At 38.6% G+C, this 15,380-nt stretch overlaps 1 long non-coding RNA gene across 1 annotated transcript; it reads left to right on the top strand.

Moving 5' to 3' along the window:
* Positions 1–667: 667 nt before the first annotated feature.
* LOC131497919 (uncharacterized) lies at positions 668–4,032 on the top strand. Its single transcript, XR_009255219.1, has 2 exons — positions 668–1,128; positions 3,732–4,032. It is a non-coding gene; the product is annotated as an uncharacterized LOC131497919 (long non-coding RNA).
* Positions 4,033–15,380: the final 11,348 nt, after the last annotated feature.

The following is a 15,380-nucleotide window of genomic DNA, read 5'->3' as shown; positions in this document are numbered from 1 at the left end:
TCTTTTTTTTTTTTTAATTTTTTTTAACGTTTATTTATTTTTTGAGACAGAGAGACAGAGCATGAATGGGGGAGGGTCACAGAGAGAGGGAGACACAGAATCTGAAACAGGCTCCAGGCTCTGAGCTGTCAGCACAGAGCCAGACGCGGGGCTCGATCCCACGGACCATGAGATCATGACCTGAGCCGAAGTCGGACGCTTAACCGACCGAGCCACCCAGGCGCCCCTACAATTCTTTTTTTGAGCAAAACAAATGTTACACATGCTTACTTCATATGAATCAATTTATTTAAGCATTGGAAAGTCAGCATTATGAGCTACTATCAATTCACAGTACTGGTTACTGTTCTGTCAATTTGAAAGTGTGACTAAGAGAAACCAATGTGTGTTTTGGAACTATTTCTTTATTTTTGTTATTAAAGTCAGAAATATTCCATGTTTGGACTAGATGCCATGCCTGCTAAACCGCATTACAGCCTTCTTAACACACTTAAAAAGCTGACACATCCAGTGGCATGATGGTAAGCCAGCAATTTGGGGGGACTCCCTTAGTTTATAGTATCTCTGTGGTGTAAACACCCCCCATGGCTGACTTCAGGCTACCAATGTGATGTCACTAAACTCTGACTTGGGAGTACACGGGCACAGTCAGTGGTCATGAGCCAGTAGTAGGTGGCTCCAGCATATCACTGGCATGGCTCACTTAGAATCTGGTATTAACAGCTGTGATAACTTGAGTAGTATAGGCAAAACCTATTATTTTCTTTTGGATCTGTGAGTCTGAACTAAGGTGCATGCAATAGTTAATTTTATGTGTCAGTTTGATGGGGCCACAGTGCCCAGAGAGTTGGTCAAACATTATTCTAGATGTTCCAGTGAGGATGTTTTTTGGATGAGGTTAATATTTAAGTTGGTGGACTTTGAGTAAAGCAGACTGCCTTCCCCATTGAGTGGGCTTCATCCAATCAGCTGAAGACCTTAATAGAATGAAGAATGACTTTCCACCAGGAAAAGGAAATTCTGCTGGCAGTCTGCCTTTGGACTCAAACTGCAACATCAACTCTTCCCTGGGTCTCCAGCCTGCCCATCTTCCTGCAAATTTTGGACTTAACAAGCCTCCACAATCATGTGGAGCCAATTCCTTAAAATAAATATCTCTCTCAGGAGGGAGGCAAACTATGAGAGACTCTTAAATACAGAGAACAAATTGAGGGTGGATAAGGAAGTGGGGGAGAGGGGAAAATGGGAGATGGGCATTGAGGAGGGCACTTGTTGGGATGAGCACTGGGTGTTGTATGTAACCGATGAACCACAAGAATCTACCCCAAAAACCAAGAGCACACATTACACACTGTATGTTAGCCAATTTGACAATAAATTATATTAAAAAAAATAAATGTCACATCCAGAAATGCCGAAAGAAAACAAAATCTCTCTCTCTTTCTCTCCCCACACCTATATGTGTGTGTGTTTGCACACACACACACACACACACACACACACACACTATTGGTTCTATTTATTTTCTGTAAAACTAAGTCACCATAAAACTTGAAAATTTTTTATATAAAAATGTCAGTCATAACACTAATTGTATAACCCCCTAATACACTGGGTTCTGCAGTTGGACAAGCACTAAAGTAAGGTTCCTTCTTTCGCAAGCATCTCCCTGCTTTTCTACAGCACTTAAAATTCCCATGTCACTCACATAAGGTAAGTCTTTGCTACTTCCTGTTAAAATACAGAGCAGGACAACAATCAGGCCAGTGTCAGCTATTAGTATTTTAATGGGCTGCATGTGCAGACGTTCTGTCCGGTCAGCCCTGAGAAATCTGTGCAGACAAGTTCTGGATGTGTTTTGGAGCCCTCCTGAGCAGCTAGGGATCCTCATGAAGCTCTCTATCTAGGTCATAGGTGGGTCTCCATTGACTAATTTATGTACGTAAGCATATCCCTTCTAGGGTGGACTTAGGATGGCTTACACACAAATATATAGTACAGCAATGTCAAAGGGGTAAAAAAAATATGGCAAAAGGAAAATGATGGTAAGAGAATAGGTGGAGCCAGGCACAAGATGAATATGCAAATTACATGTCTTGAAATTCTGTGTGCTTATAGAGGTGAGCCATGCATTTGAATTAAAATATTTTAGCAGGATGTATAAAGCAGAGTAAAATAAGTCAAATAATATAGAAGATTTAAAAAAACACAATCCATTGCTTAGATAAGTCCAAGTACTTCTGTCATTGAGCCTAGAGTGAGATTTCTTCAGTAGGTCTTTTAAAAGAGTTCACTGAATAATGTAAACACTAATGTCTTTGCAACATCTTTGGACTAAGTGAAGTGAAAAGCTTCAAAGGAACCCTTTTAATAATACTTTTTATTTAGCCAAGGACATTACTTTAAAGCGCAATTCAATAGAGGCACTTATGCTGATAACCACAATGATGCATCCCAGGTGTGAAGTCACTGGTGATCTGGTTTCATCTAGGGATAAGTTATAAATTATCTAGTTGTTCTCAGGTACCAGTCTGGCAGTCAGTGATGAAATTTCCATGGGCTCATGATGAAAATTAAAAACAGTGCAGTGAGTAGTGAATTTTCCATAGTACTAAATTACCATAAAATGTCAATTTAAGAAACTATCCTTTTGTTACACCCTTACTTGGTAAAAGAAGTTAGCAATCTATGTCCATAACCATTATAAGATTTAAAAAAATTTTTTTAATGTTTATTTTTTTTTTGAGAGAGAGAGAGAGAGAGATAGAGTGTGAGCAGAGGAGGGGCAGAGAGAGGGAGACAGAATCCGAAGCAGGCTCCAGGCTACTAGCTCTCAGTACAGAACCTGATGCGGGGCTCGAACCCACAAGCCACGAGACCATGACCCAAGCCAAAGTCAGACGCCTGACTGACTGAGCGACCCAGGTGCCCCAAACCATTATAAGATTTTTTTAAATTTGTCTGTGACATATAAAAATCTGGGAAACCATTGTCCTAAGAGTATGGAAAGACACACAATCCTCTATGAATATTATTTTTCTCAACAAGGCTTTTGATATCTTTATAACTTGCAGCAATATGCTAGAAATTATACACTCTGACAAATATCTGGAATGCAGCTCTCCAATGTTACAAGTTTAATACAAAAAAACATATGTTTTAGAAATCAGTCAGTTTGGGAGAAGAATTGATATACTATAATAAAAATTTAGGAACCAGGCAAGAGCCATGCATAAATGGAAGCCACCCCGCTGTCCCTCTGAGTTGAGCCAACGGAGGGCAGGGCTAAGAGTGTCCTCAGGAAGCTATTCTTGGATGACTCACTAACTTACAGACAAATGCACGAGAGAAATTCCCAAGTTTTACACCACTGAGCACCACCACAATAATTCCAGCCCAGGAGCACTGCAAAGTGGACATAACCAAGTGCTCATCTGGACCATTAAACAACAATAACCAAAAACTCAAACAAAAACTACACAGTAATAATACCTACAGAATGGTTAGCTTCGAGTAATTGAACTTTTTGGATTTTTTGAAAGATTAACAACGGCATATTGGTAATGGATGACATCATCTGGTGAAGGGGATTTGTAGCCATATATAAATAGTTAATATTTTTTTGAGTACTGTTTTAAGCATTTTACATGTAAATACATTCAATCCTCACAGCGACCTTATGAGATACATATTATTATTATTATCATTATTATTATATCCCATTTTTACAGATGAACAAACTGAGGCTGAGGGCTGTTAAATAAATGTCATCCAACTACTAAGAGGTGGAACAAAGCTTCAAATCCTAGTGGAGCAACCCCAGAGACCACACTAACAGAAAGATGCTTCACTGACTCCTTACCTAACCATAAGCCTGGAAGAAGTTGGGAGATAGTTGCCAGGAATGGTGCCCTAATCTTAGACTAGTTAATTTGTGACCATTCTGTCTGCAAGTAACCAGATCCCAAGGACAATTTTCTTGGAAGGCCACTTTTTAGGCTGTAATAATAAAGTCATATCGTCTTCAGATAAGAGTATGCTTCTTGTTCTATTCTCAAACCCTTGGCCTCCAGCTTATCCAGGAATGGCATCAAATTGTTCCAATATAAATTAAAAGCAAGGGGGATGGTGAGTGGAATGTGACTCTGATGCTCAGAACATATCCTCTTTCTATACACAGAATTGTATTGGATTGGCCAGGTCACTCCTGAATCCCTGGGTCATGGAAGGTACTAGGGAGCAACCTCAGCATGAACATAAATGTCTATGGTGTCTCTCTTAAATTCTGGTGGCTTGGCCCACATCAAATTCTATTCCACTTAGTCAAAGACCTAAGGAAGATAAAAATCAACTTCAAACTGTCTTTTAATAGGCCTGCTGACTTCTTTCTAAGAAAAGAGAATTTAGGATGGTTGATAGTAGATTAGGAATGCCTAAAGCTGGCCTTCTGGATTGGAGGTAGAACCAGCAGTCAGATCATGTTCCCCTGAGCTTGGGGTCTTTCTGTTGTGCTTTCATCCTAGAAAACCTTCAATCTCTCACAATGACCTCCAACTTCACTTTGTGTCACTTTTCATGTTACGCTGTCACCATGGCAACACTCCATGCCTTTTGGGTCTCTGGCCTGAGGTAACATGGGCTTTCTCTAGCAGGTGAGTCAATAGAAGTTCAAAGTATTTACAAATTAGGAAATCACAGGTGGCCAGAGCTGATAAGGGTCCAGTGTTTGAGACTATTCTCACCAATTTCCCTGAGCCCAAATATTGCATTTCTGTTTCCAACCTTCTGGGCAGAGCTTAATCTCTTGGTTTGGGGCCACTCAGGAAATCTGTTCTCCTACTTCAGATACTTCTTTTTCAACTCAAAGTCTTCTATGCTTTTCTAGTCCTTTCTTCTTTCTAACCTGCAGTCTGGATTCTTTGTTCTTTTTGTTCTGCAAATCTTTTAAAGTCCCTGAGTTTCTTTTGGGGGAAACAACCTTGTTTATCCACAGTTATCTGTCCTGTCTTTGACATATCTACACGCAATAGACTATCTGCAAGAGGCCAGTACCAAAGAGCAGAGGCATCTCACCACGTTGAAGGCAGAAATAGAGCTAGCTACCAGGGCATAGAAGACAAATTTGCCAGCACAGTTTCCCCACTCCAAAAACTGTTACTTTTGACTTGACAGAAGAACATTAAATATTTATGCATAGACTCATCAAACAAATGTTTATTGGTACAACACTGTGCTAAAGCCCGTCATAGAGTTATTTGGGTCCTGCCTTTAAGGGGTTTTTTAGTCTGGCAGGAAAGCTGTTGCATGCATTACATGACGTAAAAGATTATGTTCTAGGCAGAGAATGATACAGCTGTAAGAAATGTACAAACAAAGTGCCGTGGGAGTTCAGATTATTTGGTCATTGAGAAGTCAGAAATGAATCTAAATAAAAGAAAGCAGGAATAAGAATTTACAGTGGGAGTGAATTAAAAAAGGTCAACTAGTCCATCTGATTTGCTTTGTAGATTAAATAAACAGACCCAAATACATTTTAAAAAGTAAACAAGAAGATATATAGTTTAATTGTGACAAAATTGGCTCTAGAACACATGTGTTTGGATTTCTAGCCTGGAGCTATTTTATCTCTACCAAGTGGCCTTCTCCAATAACCCAAGAACATGTGGACCACAAATTGGCTCTAAATTAGCAATAGCCAGCAAAATCATTTTTTAAAAATTAAGACAACCATATTAATTGGAGAATGTCTTAGAAAAGACAGGAAAGAACTCTTTGGTTATATTTGGCTTCAATTCATTTCTTGTTATAAGAAACTACATCCAACAGAGAGCTATGAAAATAAAAGAATGGGAAATGAGACCATAAGAAAGGTTCTGGAAATCAGAGTTATTTAGTCTGAAAAAAAGAATGTTAATGGGGGAATTCTTTGGCCTTCAGGGATTAGGAGGTCCCCAACCAGCTGTTCTCCATTTCTCCAGAAGGCAGAAAACCAGAGAAAATAGACTTGAATATAAAGCAGAAAAGATGAAGTTAGACATAAGGAAAAGGCCCCCAATCTGAAGGTCTGCTGTGTACAAAGGACACTCTCAAGTACTCTGGATTGCCTTTTCTTTTCAGGCAATGGATTGCCTACCTGGGAACCAACACTTCTCCCGTAAGTCCTGTAGATCTGACTGGAATCAGGGAAAAGGCCTTTTCAGGATCCCTCCCAGGTTTGAAAGATTATTCAAACCCTAATACCCATGTTCTATTGATCTTATCAATTAGGAGAAGTTAAAAATGAAATGTGAGGGGCGCCTGGGTGGCGCAGTCGGTTGAGCGTCCGTCTTCAGCCAGGTCACGATCTCGCGGTCCCTGAGTTCGAGCCCCGCGTCAGGCTCTGGGCTGATGGCTGGGAGCCTGGAGCCTGTTTCCGATTCTGTGTCTCCCTCTCTCTCTGCCCCTCCCCCGTTCATGCTCTGTCTCTCTCTCTGTCCCAAAAAGAAATAAAAAACGTTGAAAAAAAAATTAAAAAAAAAAATTAAAAAAAAAAAATGAAATGTGACATAATATTTCCTGGCAATTAGAAAGAGAATGGAATCAGACATTTCCATAAGATGTGAGAATTTCAGAACTGAAAAAGCTAATGAAGTTTATTGTTTGACAAATGGCCATTTTGCAGTCAAGTTTAAAAAAAGAGATTGAGAAGGAAGCATGCATGTTCTCGACCCTTTCCGTGGAATTTCCAGGCCTCCCATTCCCACTCTTTCCTTTTCCCTCTCCCAAATTATTATCCCTCAAAACAATGCTCAGTCGTTGATGAATCTCTACCTTATTAGCTGAGGATGACATAAGTTTCTGGTTCCAAAAACTGAATATAGAGTCATCTGGAAAGTTGAAAATAAAATGGAAAAGCCCAGGTCCCATTCCAGAGTTTCTGACATAGTAGGGTGAAAGCGGGACCTAAGTATTTGTAGTTTTGAAAAACTCTCCGATGGTCCCAATGCCCTGGTTTGAGGACAGTTAGCTTGTGGTATTTTTTTCTCTCCCAGAGATATCTTTCCTTTAACAGGAATCTCTTGAAGACCTCTGAAATTTTCAAATCCCCAGTGAATCTAAGATGGTGTGATTTCTTTTTTTTCAACGTTTTTTTTTTTTTTTTTTTTTTATTTATTTTTGGGACAGAGAGAGACAGAGCATGAACGGGGGAGGGGCAGAGAGAGGGAGACACAGAATTGGAAACAGGCTCCAGGCTCCGAGCCATCAGCCCAGAGCCTGACGCGGGGCTCGAACTCAGGGACCGCGAGATTGTGACCTGGCTGAAGTCGGACGCTTAACCGACTGCGCCACCCAGGCGCCCCAAAGATGGTGTGATTTCTGATGCAGATGGTCAGAGAAGTAATTTCGGGCATTTTGTCCCCTGAGATGTTCCATATGGACTCCTGTTATTCTGCAGACTTGATAGTGACCTTGGTTTTGCAAAGGGAAGTGTTGCTATTGCATGGGAGTAGCTCTAAGGGAAGGGGAGAATCTCAAATACCTAGGACGTGGGGCAGCATCCATGGGGGAGGAAGGATGAAGTGAAATACAAGGTAGGTGGGCCAGTAGATCCACTTTTGGAGCTCTCTGTTTGGCTGTAAAACCTGCTGTTGACTGGTGTTTTGTATTCTTTTATGAGATGGTCAGTCAAATGTGGCCACAAGAGGAGACAGAGGAGAGGCTCAGAAAAAAATAGTTTATTGTACTCACAGCATCATGCCATACAGCATGCCATTTCCACACATGGGAAAGTCACCAGGGTGATTAGGCAGAAAAAGACAGGACTGAGGGGAAGGTTTAGCCTTTATTGGAGTTTCCCATGGAAAAGCAAGACAGGGCTAGGTAAAGAGTTTAGGATTGGCTATTTTGGATAATTTCTGCAGGCTGTAAGGGTGGTCTCTAATTGTCTGACACCTGGCTTTGGGATGACTAAGGCAGAGGAATATTGCCCAATGGGGTATATTGCCTAGATAGAGGAAGTAAGACTCTGGATTGGTTAGTTTGTATATCAAAGGTATGTTCCTGGTTGTTGTTTTTTTTTTTTTTTTTTTTCCTAAGAATTGGCTAGCCCAGGGAGGGACAGTCTCTCCCCAGCCAGAAAGGTGCTTATTTTTTTTTTTTTAAGATGACAAAACAGTATAAACACAGAAAATTAAAAATAGTTACTATACAATTGTTTTCTGATCTGGGGGGTATTATTATTATTATTTACTATACCCTATGGGCTTGCCTCTATAGTGTTGTACATTGCTGAGGCTGTGTAAAGTCTAGAAAATCTAGGAGATTTGTCAGTTTTTCTCTCCTCTTGAGCCATTTTTAAAAAATCAGCTAAGGAACCGAAAGGACAATGAGGAATGAGACTGCAAGAAAATTGATGATGAATTGTTTACTGACCCTTAAAACTCCTTCAGACTTGCTGCACTGATCCTCTAGCCCTGACAGATAATCAGAACTCTTCTGAGAAATTCTTTGCTTCATAAATTGGAGTACTTGAGTATCACATTGACGGGAACTCAATATTTTTCTTGGAAGGATTGGGTCAGTCTGAATTGGCTGTTCCTTAGTAAATGGTATTAGTGCCTAAGCGGTGATTACCAACTGGTGTTTATCTCAACTATAGTGTAGCAGAGCCTTACTTGTCTTTCCCAAATCTCTTCTTCCCTTCCTCTTAGGCACAAAACTGCTTACTTAGAGATTGGATTTCCCAGCCAACTTTGCAGCTAGGTGTGGCCATGTGATTAGACTGTCTTTAGTGAAGTGTGAGCAAATTGATGTAGATAACATCAGCCTAACCTAACTGAAAGGGTATTGCTTGCCCAGGATTTGCTTTTCTTGTGAAGTGGAAAGCTTGCAGACCAGGGAGACAGCTGCAGCCACATAGAAGAGGCTAATGTCCCAGGGGAGCAGAGGAGTGAGATGGAAGGAACCTGGGACCCTGAGGCATCTTCTGAAGTCAAGCCAACCAGCCTACCTGGAGTACTCATCTTGGGACTTTTATAAAAGAAATAAACTTCTACTTTATTTAAAGCATTGTATTGTGGGTCTCTTTGTTATGGCTGTTGAGAATGAACTTCATACATAATTGTAGATGTGACTTTTTATTTGTTTTTCTAAGGAGATTATGATTTTCATGGAAACAGAGAACCTTAGAATGCAGAAATAGTTAAAGGCCATCTTGTTTGACTTCTTTCCCATGCAGGACTCCTCTCTATGATGTCCCTTCAACAGGTCACTCAGGCTCTGTACCAACACTTTTGTGATGGTATCTATACCACTCAGTAGGATGTTCAGACTATGGACTGCTACGTTTACAGTTTTATATCATTCCTCCTGTGACCAACAATGCATTATGTGCTATAAAAATAATTGGCATTGGGGCACCTGGATGGCTCAGTCGGTTAAGCGTCCGACTTCAGCTCAGGTCATGATCTCGTGGTTCATGAGTTCCAGCCCCACGTCAGGCTCTGTGCTGACTGTTAAGAGCCTGGAGCCTGCTTCAGATTCTGTGTCTCCCTCTCTCTCTGCCCCTCCCCTGCTCGCATTCTGTCTCTCTCTGTCTCTCAAAAATAAATAAACGTTAAAAAAAACCTAATTGGTGTGTAAAACATTTAACTCATCCTTCGCCCAAAATATGGTCTACATAACACCCGTTCTAGAAGATGCTCCCCATATAAAGCATTCTGGAGCCAAGTAAATTTTGAAAACACTTGTACTATACCTCCCCTCAAAGATTACATGCACCACATATATTAATACTTTAAGGTTTAGAAAAGCCTGAAATAAATTTATTTACCTTGGTTTAATCCAGAGTTTATTAAACGTATTTGGCCATGAATCATTCCTAGATGCTTTTTTTCCTGAATTGTATCTGACAACATCATGTGGAATTGGCATGTTCTGTAAAACACATTTAGGGAATGTATATATAACCTATGACCTTTACTCAGTTGGCACAATTTCCTAGACCACTGACCCAGTCACCCACAGATACACAGGATGCAACTCCACATAGGATAGAAAAACGTTAGGATTTGTTTATATTGCTTGATTATTGGATGTCAGCCCAGTCAGTAATAAACAGGAAATGTTTTTATTTGAGAATATACCAAGAACTCCAGAGACAAAGGAAGTACACACCCAAAATAAAATCCTCGCCCAACAAACTATAAACATATAACTAAACTCTTCCTTCCCAGTACCATTTGCAGGGATTACTAATAGAGAATCTAGTCTTTACTGATAAGAAAACCTGGTTTCTCTCCTGATTAATCTCAGCCGGTTTTAGTAGAAAGGCTATGGGACCAGACTCAAACAGATCTAGATTTGAATCCCACTTACTACCTCTGTGATTTTTGGAAAGTTATTAATTCTGAGCTTCAATTTCCTTTTTGATAAGTTAGGGATAAAAATCGGTCATTATGTTTGCAGTGATTAAGTGAGATAATTGCAGCAACATGAAAAGAAAGCAAAAGACCTACCACATAGTAGGAATGCAGAAAATGGTAGAGTTATCTCAAGTTCTCCACTCTCCTCTCACCCTCCCCTTTTTAAATGTTTACATCTGTTGCAGACTGATCTTACCATATATTTTATTACTATAGGATGGATCCAAGAAATTTACTCAACATCCATTTAAAATTAAAGGATATAATTTGTTCATGTAGCTGCCAAGATCATGTCTTTTCTCTTGTTAATAGCTGTTATAGAATATGAATAGTGAAGCCTTCCTTCTTTTTTATTCATAGAAATTTTTGAGTTCCATCATTGAGGGTGTTGTAGTGCCCCTTACTGTAATGATTAATATTTGAAAAATATCACAGACAGCCACATTACCATTTCCCAACTAATGTTATTTTTTTCCTTCTTGATGGAGACAAAATATTATGATTGTAATTAAATTTCATTTATTTTCCTACAATTCTGTTTTAACAGATGAGGGCACTAAATGACACTGTAAAGTCAAAACTATACTTTTGGGAACCAAAGAATTTTTCAGGAACTGAAACAGGTCAAAAGGTCAACTAAAGGTTAGAAATTTGTTTGAAGCTTTGTTTGTTTACCCAATTTGTAAAAGGTAAAACTTTTGTTTGTGGCTATCCATTAGCAGCTTAAAACAGACAAACTGTCCCCCGAGAACAGTTATAAAAGCTGAATAGCATTTTTTTTAAAAGCATGCAGCTATCCGAAGATCTTAAAGAACAACCAAAGAAGCAAAAACTTAAGGGCCCAAGATTCCAGAGATAGTCCTCGATATAACAACCTGATAAGAATAAAGCAAGAAAGGAATATTACAGGTTAGTCACTTTTCTTAGCATAGTTGCAAAAATTATATATGAGATATTTACAAACAGAATTGAGTATTATATATAAAATGAATAAGCCATCATGACCAAATTGAGTTTATTCCAGGAATGCATGGTTATTTAGATTAGAAAAACCAATCAATGCAATTTTTTACCTTAACAGAATGAAGGGAAAAAATTATACAATCATCTCAATAGATGCAGGATAATTATTTGATTAAGTTTAGTGCCTTATAGACTTGTAGAAAGCTAGAAATAGAAAGGGATTTACTTAATCTAAAATTAAAAATATTTTTGGAAAAACTCACAGCAAACATTGTTCTTAATGGGAAATATTAAAAGCTTTTCTCCTGAAAGCAGTAATATGACATTGTATTAGAGGTTCTAGGCAATAAAATAAGGCAAAAAAAAAAAAAAAACCTACAAAGAAATGTCATAAAAACTGGAAAGAAAAACATAAAACCATCATAATTTGTAGACCATATGATTGAGTACATTGAAAACCCATAAACTATTAAAATTAAAAGGTGAATTTAACCGGGTCTTTGGACACAAGGTCAATACATGAAATTCAACTGTATATTTATATACTAGAAACAAACAACTAGAAATAAAATTTCTATTTATAATGATGCCATTTATAAATAGTTACCTATTAAAATGTGTATAAGGTCTCTACATTGAAAACAACAAAACATTATGGAGAGAAATTAAAGAAATCTTAAATAATGGAGTAATATACCATACTTAGGGATTGGAAGGCTCAGTAGTGAAAAGTTGTCAACTTCACCCAAATTTATTTATAATTTTAATGCATTTCCAGTTAAAATCCCACAGAGTTTGTGTGTGTGCATATGTGTGTGTGCATGCACGTTTGTGTTTGTATGCATGTTTGTGTTTGTATGTGTATAGATTGACAGGTTGCTTCTAAATTTTAGAAGGACAAAGTTGGAGACTTACTGTGCCAGATATTAGGACTTATATAATGCTACAATAATTAAGACAGTGTGATATTGTGCAAGGAGAGACAAATAGACCAAAGGAGAAAACCAGAAATCAGAAATAGGCCAACACATGTGATGTCATTTGATTCATGACAAAGATGACTCCGGTAAAGCAGTGGAAAAGCATAGTCTTTTTGATAAGTGACACTGTGTCAGTTGGATATCCATACAGAAAAAATATATATAGATTTATATTTTGTACCATTTGGTAAAACCAATTTCAAGTTAATTGTGGACGTAAATGTGAAGATAACATAGAAATGTAACATTGGAATATGCAAAGATAACTTTCATGGGATACCAAAAGCATTAAGCATAAAAAAAATTGATAAATGGGACTTTATTGAAATCAGAAACTTTTCTTTATCAAGAGATGAGAGTGAAGATAAGAATATGTGTAATACATGTATCTGGTATATTCAGGTATCAGATATATATGTATATACAATAACTCCTATAAATCAGGAAGAAAAGATAGATTATTACTCACCCTTCTCTCCCCAAAAAAATGGGCAAAGATTTTGAGCAGACATTTCACCAAAGAGGATATCCTAATGGTCAATAGACATATGAAATTGTGCTCAACATCACTAGCTATGAGATAAATGCAAAGTAAAATCATGATAAGATAGCACTGTATACTCATTACAATAACTAAAAATGTAACAACTGATAATACCAAGCACTGGTAAAGATGTAGAGCAAATGGACTCAAATGCACTGCTAGTAACAATATAATTTGGTATATTCCTCTAGAAAAGTGTTAAGCAGAAGCTACTAAAATTAAACGTGTGTATACTCTAATTTCAGTGCTGGAATTAGCAATCCCACTACTGGGTATCTAACAGAAATGCATACATTTGCACTTTAAAATGTCAGATATCAGTACAAAAATGTTCAGTCAGAGATATTTATAGTAGTCCCAAGCTGGAAACAACCCCAGGGCCCTCAGTAAAAAAAATGGACAAGGAACTTTTGGTATATTCATGAAATGAATACTACATGGCAATGAAAATAACAATTTACTGTTTTACATGCAACATGGACAAATCTTGTAAACATAATATCAAGTCAAAAAAGTCAGAAAAAGGGGTGCCTGGGTGGCTCAGTCAGTTGAGCATCGGACTCTTGATTTTGGCTCATGTCATGATCCCAGGGTGGTGGGATTGAGCTCTGTGTTGGGCCCTGCACTGAGTGTGGAGTCTGCTTAGGAGTCTCTCTCTCTCTCTTTCTCTCTCTCCCTCTGCCCCACTCCCCTGCTGTTGCTTTCTCTCCTTATCTCTCTCTTTCTCTCAAAAACAAAAAAAAAGTCAGAAATAAAAGTGTTAGGGGAATTATTGATTACTGAGGATATTTGTTTAAAATGACCAATCTATTAAGGCTTACTATTTCTTATTCTATAAATTTTGATAATTTATATGTTTCTTTAAAATTATTTATATTTTCAGCCTTATAGGCATAAAATTACAGTAACCTTTCAAAGTTTTTAAAGTTGCCATTATATCTGAAATTTCCATCTGATGTTTCTCCTCCAAAAATTCCTCAATACTTTTCCCTCCTGTCTTTCAGTGACATTATAAGTTTATTCCTTTTTTATTCCCTTAAAAGTCTTTTTTTTTTGTCATTTCAAGAGATTTGGGTTAGAAAGGAACATAGACATTTCCTTTTTTTATCCAATTTTCCTTCAATACCATCTTTTTTGTGGTATCTGCTATTTGCATATTTTGAGACAATGTATAAGGCTACAAACCAATAGTAGTTTAGTACTATTAATATACTCTCAATAAAAACTCTCTTTGGAAATAGTTACCACTGGTTATTTATTATTTTATTATTAAAGTTTATTTATAGAAAACTAGCAGGCATTAGGGAAAGAGAAAATTCCTGTGAGATTTTTATTTATTTATTTATTTATTTATTTATTTTTTAATATATGAAATTTACTGTCAAATTGGTTTCCATACAACACCCAGTGCTCATCCCAAAAGGTGCCCTCCTCAATACCCATCACCCACCCTGCCCTCCCTCCCACCCCCCATCAACCCTCAGTTTGTTCTCAGTTTTTTTTTTTTTTTAAATGTTTTATTTATTTTTGAGAGAGAGAGAGAGACAGAGCACGAGTGGGGGAGGAGCAGAGAGAGAGGGAGACACAGAATCCGAAACAGGCTCCAGGCTCTGAGCTGTCAGCACAGAGCCTGACATGGAGCTCGAACTCACAAACTGTGAGATCATGACCCGAGCCGAAGCTGGACGCTCAACCGACTGAGCCACCCAGGCGCCCCTGTTCTCAGTTTTTAACAGTCTCTTATGCTTTGGCTCTCTCCCACTCTAACCTCTTTTTTTTTTTTTTTTCCCTTCCCCTCCCCCATGGGTTTCTGTTACATTTCTCAGGATCCACATAAGAGTGAAACCATATGGTATCTGTCTTTCTCTGTATGGCTTATTTCACTTAGCATCACACTCTCCAGTTCCATCCACGTTGCGACAAAAGGCCATATTTCATTTTTTCTCATTGCCACGTAGTATTCCATTGTGTATATAAACCACAATTTCTTATTTATTTTTGGGACAGAGAGAGACAGAGCATGAACGGGGGAGGGGCAGAGAGAGAGGGAGACACAGAATTGGAAACAGGCTCCAGGCTCCGAGCCATCGGCCCAGAGCCTGACGCGGGGCTCGAACTCACGGACCATGAGATCGTGACCTGGCTGAAGTCGGACGCTTAACCGACTGCGCCACCCAGGCGCCCCTAAACCACAATTTCTTTATCCATTCATCAGTTGATGGACATTTAGGCTCTTTCCATAATTTGGCTATTGTTGAGAGTGCTGCTATAAACATTGGGGTACAAGTGCCCCTATGCATCAGTACTCCTGTATCCCTTGGATAAATTCCTAGCAGTGCTATTGCTGGGTCATAGGGTAGGTCTATTTTTAATTTTCTGAGGAACCTCCACACTGCTTTCCAGAGCGGCTGCACCAATTTGCATTCCCACCAACAGTGCAAGAGGGTTCCCGTCTCTCCACATCCTCTCCAGCATCTATAGTCTCCTGAT

Source organism: Neofelis nebulosa, chromosome 1, assembly GCF_028018385.1.
Source record: "Neofelis nebulosa isolate mNeoNeb1 chromosome 1, mNeoNeb1.pri, whole genome shotgun sequence".
In the NCBI taxonomy this organism is placed as follows: domain Eukaryota; kingdom Metazoa; phylum Chordata; class Mammalia; order Carnivora; family Felidae; genus Neofelis; species Neofelis nebulosa.
This window is presented reverse-complemented; position numbering and strand designations above follow the sequence as displayed.